The following is an 8,766-nucleotide window of genomic DNA, read 5'->3' as shown; positions in this document are numbered from 1 at the left end:
CGTCTAGTCCAACCCCCCTGCCGTGGGCAGGGACATCTTCAACTAGATCAGGGTGCTCAGAGCCCCATCCAACCTGACCTTGAATGTTGCCAGGGATGGGGCATCCACCACCTCTCTGGGCAACCTGTGCCAGTGCTTCACCACCCTCAGCATAAAAAATTTCTGCCTTATACCTAGTCTAAATCTGCCCTCCTTTAGTTTAAAACCATTACCCCTTGTCCTGTCACAACAGGCCCTGCTAGAAAGTTTGCCCTCATCTTTCTTATAAGCCCCCTCTAAGTGCTGAAAGGCTGCAATAAGGTCTCCCCAAAGCCTTCTCTTCTCCAGGCTGAACAACCCCAACTCTCTCAGCCTTTCCCCATAGCAGAGGTGCTCCAGCCCTCTGACCATTTTTGTGGCCACGCTGGTTTACATTCACAGCCCAGTAAGGCTGAGGCCAAACTCAGTTGACTCTCACTTCTTTTTGCATCCCATTTTGTTGCATGGCCCCTCCTTTTCCAGCCACTTCGCTCCTTCGGGAGCCGACGCCCGGCGGCGGGAGGTGCGTGGCCGTGGCGGGGACGCGGGGAGGGCCCCGCTGGGCAGCCCGGGGGCGGCAGGGCCGGCCGGGGCGGCGGTGGGAGGCGATGCGGCGGTGCCGCGTGGGTTTGCGGGTGGGATTTTCCTCCCGCCTGTGCCCACTAGGTGGCTGCGTGCTGGGAGAGCCCGGAGCGGAGGGAGAAGAGGGGAGAGCAAGAGAAAAAAAAACAGGGGGGGGGGGGGAAAAAAACCCAAGCTGCTGAAATTTAAGCAGGGGAGGGAGCGGCAGCGAGGCAGTCCCGGGGTCGCTTCCCTCCGCCGCAGCAGCCAGCGGGGCTGCCGGCGCCAGGCAGGGCGCCAGGCCGAGCCCGGGGACCCCGCCGGAGCGGGGCCGCCCCACTTTCTTCCCGGCGACGGCAGGAGGCGCCGGCCCGGCCCGGCCCGGCCCGGCCCGGTGAGTGTCCTCAGCACCGCGGACAGCTCCGCGCTCCGCGCTCCGCGGGCGGCCGCGCTCCGGAGCTCCGGGCTCCGCGTTCGGGCTCCGCGTTCCGGGCTCCGAGCTCTGACCCCTGAGCTCCGCGTTCCGGGCTCTGCGTTCCAGGCTCCGAGCTCCGCGCTCCGAGCTCCGCGCCCCGAGGTCCGAGCTCCGCGCTCCGCCTCCGAGCCCCGCGGCGCCGCGCTCCAGGCTCCGCGCTCCGCTTCTCCGCGCTCCGCGGGTGGCCGCGCTCTGCTGCTCCGCGCATCCCAGCCCCGCGGGCGGCCGCGCCCCGGCCCCCGGCCGTCTGTGCTCCGTGTGTGTGTGTGTGTCCCTCTCCACCCCCGCGGCCGGGCAGCGAGGCGCGGAGTTGGGCGCGGAGGGAGGCGGCGGTGGGAAGGGACCCGCGGTTCCCCCGCCGCGGTGCGGCGTCCCCCCGGCCCGGCCACGGGGGGCTGTGCGGGGAAAAGAGGGGGGGTGGGGTGGGGTTGGGGGGGTGTGGGGTGTGGAGGGGGGACGAAAGCTTCCTGCACTTTCTGCAAGTTCCTTTTGTTGCTGGAATGAGGTTAAAGAAATTTGGCTCTTGGCACCTGCGTCATACGGAGAGAGGAGACAGTTCGGGGAGGGGAGGAGGTTTCTTGCTGCATACTCGCAGGCAGTGCTGGGGGGGCCTCATTCACCCCCTCTCCCCATCAAGCCCATGCTTCGTATCTCCTTCTCACCCCGTTCCCTCCCTCCTCCTGCCCACGGCTCCCCTCTGCTGAGGGCTGAGCACAGCCCGATTCCCTCCAGGGCCGTGCTGGCAGCCGCTGGGGAAGCAGCATCCCTAACTCCAGGCGGGGTGGAAACAACCCTGCGCAGTCTTTCCTCCAGCACACGGCTGCCGTCTGCCCGTAGATACTGCTGGCAGACACGAAGACCACTCAGGCCCTCTGCTGAGCCTTAACCCCAGCTTTCTGCTTCAATTCACCAAAGTTTGAATGTGATTTTTGCCTCCCCTCCTGCCTGCTCAGGAATACCTTGCAGGCAGTGACAGTGCCTTGCTCTAGGAGAGCCGACCCCTTGGGGTTGCCCTGGAAGGGGCCATCTGAGAGCTCTGGGCTGAAGGATGCTCCCTGAGCCTTCGCTGAGCTGCAACTTGTAAAGCCAGAGCACGGAGCACTCATTTGGTGAGGTCGCCTCTGAGCGGAGGGGTGGCCGAGCATCTGGAGGAAGGGACGGTGAGGGTGTTTCCAAGGAGCGCGTTAATTAGGTGTGCTTTGTTAGCAGTTACCTGTTACAGCTTCTGGCAGAATCCATCTGTCCAGAGAGGTGGAGGAGGCTGAGCCCAGTGCGGGGATGCTTCCTGGAGAGACAGGGGGTTCACCAAGGCACTGCGGAGCCTGAGGGGAAGAAGCATCCCTGTATCCTGCCCTCCTGGCTGGAAATGAGGAGCACCTTGCTGCTGTAAGCTCCTGTCTGTGTGTTGGCTGAGACTACACATCCCCTCCTGCAGTGGCACTGGGGTCTCAAGGAAGGGCCATATTTGGGGGTTGCTTTCTGCTGGCTGCATCCCTGTGGCTGTCGTTCCACACCCCCCCGCCCCTTGCACCCCCGTGGGACTTGTGTCTGCAGGCAGGGAAACTGCAGCACAGGGAATGGGCAGGAAGGCAGAGGGGGTCGGAGGGGGTTTTCCTGTACCTTTGGTGGACCATGAGCCTGGCTGTTTATTTGACTTTCAGGTCTGTGCTCACAGCGATGGGGTGTGAACCCCCAGGACGGGATGCCGGATAGGCGGGCTCGGTGGGAGAGAGGGGCCATGGAGCATCGCCGGCCCTGCCAGCCTGCCGAGAGGGCAGGTCCCCTCCAGGGTACCTGGGCAGCAAGAGGTGGTCAGTCCTCAGGGGCTGGGGCTTTTACTGGGACCACAGAGCAGATTCAGGCCCCAGGGTGGTATGGATCCACATGTAGATCCATACTGCCAGGACTGGAAGATACAGTGCCAGTTGCCAGGTCTCATCATGCTGGTGCTTGGGGGTGATTTGGCTGTAAAACCTGGCAAACCAAGGCTGAGGAGAAGGTCTATTTTGGGCTGAGGTTGGGGTTTCCTCTGGGCTCAGCTCCTGGTGAGTGGAGGTGGCTCTGTGGGCAGGGACAGGCTGTGCTCCGCTGTGTCCAGGGGGCTGCTCGTGGGGTACAGGGGAGCTCAAGCCTCCCCCCTGGAGAACTCCCTGCCCTGCACCCCAAACCCACTCAGAAGGGGCTTGGCGGGTAGCTTTGAGCATCACCAGGGGGAGGACAGAAGGCTGCAGGGATGGTTTGTCACCGCAAGGCAGCAGCCATGGGGGGACACATGGATATCTTGCTGTTCCCCTGATGGTGATGCTCCAGGCTCCCCAATCCCCCCTAAAGCAGCTCAAGGACCGCATTAGGAGGCAGAAATAAATCCTAGGGGAGCTCTTCCCTGACACAGCTGCAGCTCTGGCTGCCAACAGCTTCATCTGCAGCTCTGGGGGGGGGCAGGCATCCAAACCTGCTAGTCTGGGGTGGACTGGGGGCTGCGGCTCCTGCCCCCAGCGCAGGGTGTCTATGGGGCTCCCAGCCCTCTCCCTGCTCCCGTTCATCTTGCCTGAGTGCGTAGCAAATGCAATAAATGCCGAGAAAAATGCTAATTAGTGAGTACAAGCATGCAGGGTGTAAAGTAGATGTTTAACCATATTATATAAACAAACATAAAGGAGCCATAAATTAGGCGGGGGAAGAAGTCGATCCATCGATGGAACTGCCCAGGCAGAAAAGATAAAGGCAGCATGCAGTGGCCGAGGGACAGGGGCACGACACGGCTGTTACCTGTAATCCTCTCTCCTTTTAATTGCGCCTGTAATGAGAAACAAAATGTCAATGTCGTTAGACGCTGCCTCTCCCCGTAGGGTGGTGCCAGCCAGGGGACCAGCATCCTATGGCCAGGCCAGGGTTAAAATCCCATCAAGGGCAAAGCCTGGGATCTCTTGGATTCTCCCAGCTCTCAGGAACTGGTCTCTAACCATACCCAGTTTGCTGGCTGGAGTTACTGGGAGGTGGCTGCTATAATTTGATGGCATTAAGTGCTTGAAGCTCAAGGTCTCCATGGGACCTGCTCGACGGCTTGACTAGTTCCTGATCTCCCCTAACCCACATCACTGCTCTCAGCCCGGTGTCACCCTTGCTGTGCAAGAAATAAAATAAGGAAATAATAAGGGATAGGGATAGGAAATTAAAAAATAAAATGGAAAATATGGGGCAGGTTTGGCAGGTGCCGTTAGTCCACCCCTTGTAGCAGGGTTTTTTTCCCCAGCGCTCTCTCGCATGTCTCACAAGGCAGGTTGAGCCTTCCTTACTGATGTGCCTGAAACGAATCCCGGGGTGCTCAGCACCATTTCACCTCACCTTTAGTTAAAGATTGTCCCCATCGGCTGCCTCTGCTCCCGCAACCCTCAAGGAGAGCTGCTTCAATTGGGTTTTATGGGGTTTGTAAAGGGCATCTCCCCTCCATCCCTCCCCACTATTCCCTGGCCAAATGAGGGTTTGCGAGCCCCTTCCCGCTGGGGCAGCAGTGTCCCTGCACAAATTTGTTGGTGATGGTATTCCCTGAAATAGCCCCAAAGTTTGGAGTAGTTGGACTGCTCCAGCCCAGGGACGGGCAGCTGAAGCCAGCAGCTGGCTCAGCACTGCCTGTCAAGACATCACATCCCCACCTGCCTCTTGGCCTCCAGACCTGCTCGGGGAGTTTTCCGACCAAATTAATATTCAAAGGAAAATCCTTCCTTGCCAAAATCTCAGCACCAAACCTCCCAACCACAGGCTGCCACAGGGTGCTGCGAGCACCTCTCCTCCTGCACCTTCCCAGTCCCCTCCAGCTTGTCATCCTCATCTCAGAGCTTGATTTTATTTTCCCTTTATAATTACCCAGCGCAATCTCTCCCAGAAGCTCCTTGATGAGGCCCAGGCAATTGTTTGGTTCTTTTTTTCCCCCCCTCTATTTTCCTTGATGCTTTGCAATGTCAAAGTCTTACATTTCCATAAACCAGAACGTTTCTCCCCAGCAAAGCATCCACAGGGCAGCAGGTGGAAACAGGGAGCTGAAAAGCCAGGGCAGGCATTGGCAAGGTGCTGGCAGCTGCCTTGCTTATGTCTCCCAGCTTCAACAGCTGCCTTCAGTAAAACATAATGCTTTTAATAAGCTGGTGTGGTGAGCTGGTCCTGCCAGCACGTAAGCAGCTGGATCAGCAGAGGTTGGGAAAACACGGGGTGGGTGGAGGTGTCACAGCTGCGGGATGTCACACGTCCCCTCTCCTCCTCCCCACGCTGGGGATCCTTACAGGCAGCGATTTGATATCCCATGGCCGGTTTCTGCCAGATTTGCCAGTGGGGTGGAAATCTCAGGGACACTAAATTCTCCCCCCACACTCCCTGGGGTGGCTAGGTGTAGGAAGGGGTCTGGGTCCCCCCAAAACCTCCAGCAAAAAGGACAGCAGAGGCAGTATAGGCTCGCCGAGGTCCTTGTCTCTAGGAGGTCTGGCAAGCAGAGATCTTCATCTGAACATTTTTCTCCTAAAAGCTCTTGGGTTTTGGGGGCACCATGTCCCAGGACAAGCTAGGACCCATCCCAGCTACCACCTACTGCCTCCTTCCTGCCCCTCTCTCAGTTTTTTTGCTAAATAAGGGCTTTATGGCAGGCATTTCTGCTCCCCATCTCTTTTCCCAGAGCAGACAGAGCCCCAGCGCTTATCCTCTATGGTGAGCCACCACGGGACGATGAGGTTTGAAGCCTCCTGCTAGCGTGTGGTTGTGTGGGTCATTGTTAGAGGAATTATTTGGCAGTGTTTAATTGGTATCTGGGTGGGTATGGGATGTTGCCAACCCACCTCACTTCCCTTGGCCTGGCCGGAACTCCTTCTTCTTTTGGAGGAGACCTCAAAATCACCCACACCTTGGGGAAACAAAGTGCATGTAGCTACTATAAGTGTAGAAATGTCCTTTGGTAATGGCTGTCCTCCAGGAGAGGGGTCTGGCAGAGGCAAGGGGTTGTCTCTCTCCTTCCCCTCCACTCATGAGAGGCATCACAGGAGGGAGAAATTATTTCAGCTTTCTGTCCTTCATGCCCCGGGCAGCTCCCTCCTCTTCTTCTCCTCACTCATTTCAGGAGAAGATCCCGCTTGGGATAGTGCGGGGCTGGAGGCTGTGAATGGGGCTGGAGAGGTGCCTGGGGAGCAGAGATGCTCCAGTAGGTGCTGGGTCTCCCCCCAAAGTGCAAATATCCTCCCCGGAGGAAGGAAAACAGCCTTAACTCTGCCCACCCAACACTGCTTTCTCCATCCCAGGATGTGAAAGTGCGCACTGGCGTGGAGGCCGAGTCCCTGGAGAAAGCTGCTCCATTTGCATTAGCTGGGGGACACGGCTGGCCGGCGTAATTACTCTTTCTTGGCCCGGCTGCCTGGGATTTGAAAATTGATTGCTGAGTCGATACCAATGCATTTGGACCATGCCAGGCTGCCCACGGGTGCAGGCAGGTGCTCAGAGACGGCTGCCCCACCAACAGCCAGCATGGAGAAAGGCTGGGCTTTGGCTTTCCAAGCTCATCACTAGCAGGGGAGGTGACCCCTGAGCCCTGCCTGCACAGAGCCCTGCCTGTACTGTGCTCCCCAGCTGGAGGGTGGTGGTGAATGCAGGATGGGTGAGCAAGCAGGAGCGGAAGAGCGTGCCCTGGGTCATGCAGCCCCTCGTGGTCCCCACCCTTGGGGGTCCAGTCCCACCATTGCGGTCCTAGAGCATCGTCTCCAACAGGAGGGAAACATTTCCTGGTGAAGCTCTTGAGCCATTTCCCCACACGCTTCCTCCGTTTTGGCTGAAATCATGTTAGTCAGCAGAAATCTCTGAAAACATGGATTCCTAAAGCACATTTTTTTATTTTCCTTATTTTTTTGGTGGATGAGTCCTCTGATCCCCGTGAGGTTTTGCAGCCTTGCCTTGCCAAGCACTGCAGCTGGGAATAGGTCCCACTGATGGAGCACACCCATGTCCCTACTATATAACGTGGGGGACGGGAGCATGGAGCCTCACCAGAGGCGATTTTGGCTGCTGGCACCCACAGATGGCTCAGCATCCCCACAGACAGTAATTAAAATGCAGATTGATTGCGTTCGATCTGGTTGTTGTCCCTTGGGGGGGCAAAGGGGCTCCCCAAGGGGACACACTGGTGCTAACGGGACCTGATGTTTCTCATGGGGGATCAGTACCCTGCCTGGCCCTGCCTGGCCCTGCCTGTCTCTGCCCCTGGCCGCAGCGCAGGGTTCAGCCCCTCCTCGCACAACGCTCACATGCGTGTGTTTTTAGAATGGATGTTTATACCTGCACAGAGACTTAGAAGAAAATCCCTCTGCAAAGCACCAGCATTAAACTTATCTTTAACTACACAGTTAATTTATTATGTAGCACTAGTAACAAAGTAAACTGGGCAAACGGGTCCGAGATAGCACTCCAAGAATTGCCTCATTTAGTAAATAATTTTAACTTAAGTAATTATTTCCTGCAAAGAGGACGATGCGGGAGCGCCCTGGGGAGGCTTTTCACTCCCAGCCACAGGAGGGATGAACTCTCCATGTAATTCCTCATTAATCACTTGACGAATCATCACCTCCTCCCCATGTGCACCCATCACCCCGTGCACCCTGGGACAACAAATGGGGTCCTGGTGGGTGCTTTTGGTGCTGCCTGTGGGTGCCGCTGGCCCCAGGCTGGCAGCATCCCTGGACAGAGGTTGGTTTTCCTTTGGGTTGTTTGTTTTTTTTTCCTCCCCAATTTTAACCCATCCGCTTGTCATTTTGCTAAAGCATCATCTCCTTTCGCTAGCCTTGCATAACGAAGACTAATTGCAGCGGGACATTGATTAACATGTGGGGCACTTTCCTGCTGGGTGGGTGGCAGTGGGCAACGGCCGAGCTGGAGGTGGACGATGTTACCAGCATCGCCGGTACCCAGCACTCGTGGCACTGCCACCTGCATCCTGAGGTCCTCCAGCTGCCCTGTTTTCGGTAGGAAACACAGTTTATACAGAGCTACTTCATTTCTGTTTTCCCCCCTCATCATCCTCTCCAGCTCATCCTTCACTCCCCCTCTCCTCCCCCAGCTCTGTCCCTGTCTCCCCCATCCCTCTCCAGCTTTGCCCACATGCTCTTCCTCACTCCGGCCTTTTGTTCCCCCCTGGGGCTTCATTTAAAAGCGCTATTGATGCTGTTAGGCACTAATATGAAGAGAGTCTCTCTCCTGCTGCCCGCTGCAGATGGGGACCTCGGCTCAATCCATGTCCTGTTCTCCACTGGGGAATAACAATGAACTCCGGCACCACGGAGAGACGGAGAAAGAGCAGCTCTGTGCTCCAGGAGACAGCCCTGTCCCTGGGGCCAAAATAACTCCACTTGTTTTATTTATCAACTCCGGGGGGACAGGGAGTGAGTGGCATACAGATGTTGCCACAGCTGGCTCTGCCAGCCCGACGTGCCTGGGACCAGCCCCACAGCGGGGTCCCATGCAGAGGGGGATGCTCTGGGGTGCCTGGGTCTCAGCATCCCATTCAGAGCTGGAAAACCAACTGGGGGGTGTTTTAAAATAAAGAGCAAGATCTGGGCTATGGGCATCTCTATGACTGAGCCCCAGGCAGCCTTCAGCTGCCAGCGCCCAACCTGCCATGAATTTCTACCTTCCTCCGGGCTGGTACATCCGTGATGCTCACACAGAGCCTGAGAGAATTCAGCATT

At 57.5% G+C, this 8,766-nt stretch overlaps 1 protein-coding gene across 1 annotated transcript in view; it reads left to right on the top strand.

Annotated features, from left to right (window-relative positions):
* The first annotated feature begins 914 nt into the window (after positions 1-914).
* The window catches only part of TNR (tenascin R), an 81,590-nt gene continuing 73,738 nt past the window's right edge, over positions 915-8,766 (top strand). The window contains exon 1 of the mRNA XM_076339640.1: positions 915-973. The gene's annotated coding sequence lies outside the window, so the exon portion shown is untranslated. The remainder of the gene's footprint in view (positions 974-8,766) is intronic.

This window comes from Aptenodytes patagonicus, chromosome 5, assembly GCF_965638725.1.
Source record: "Aptenodytes patagonicus chromosome 5, bAptPat1.pri.cur, whole genome shotgun sequence".
Lineage (NCBI taxonomy): Eukaryota > Metazoa > Chordata > Aves > Sphenisciformes > Spheniscidae > Aptenodytes > Aptenodytes patagonicus.
The sequence above is the reverse complement of the archived record's forward strand: the minus strand, read 5'-3'. Positions and strand labels throughout refer to the sequence as shown.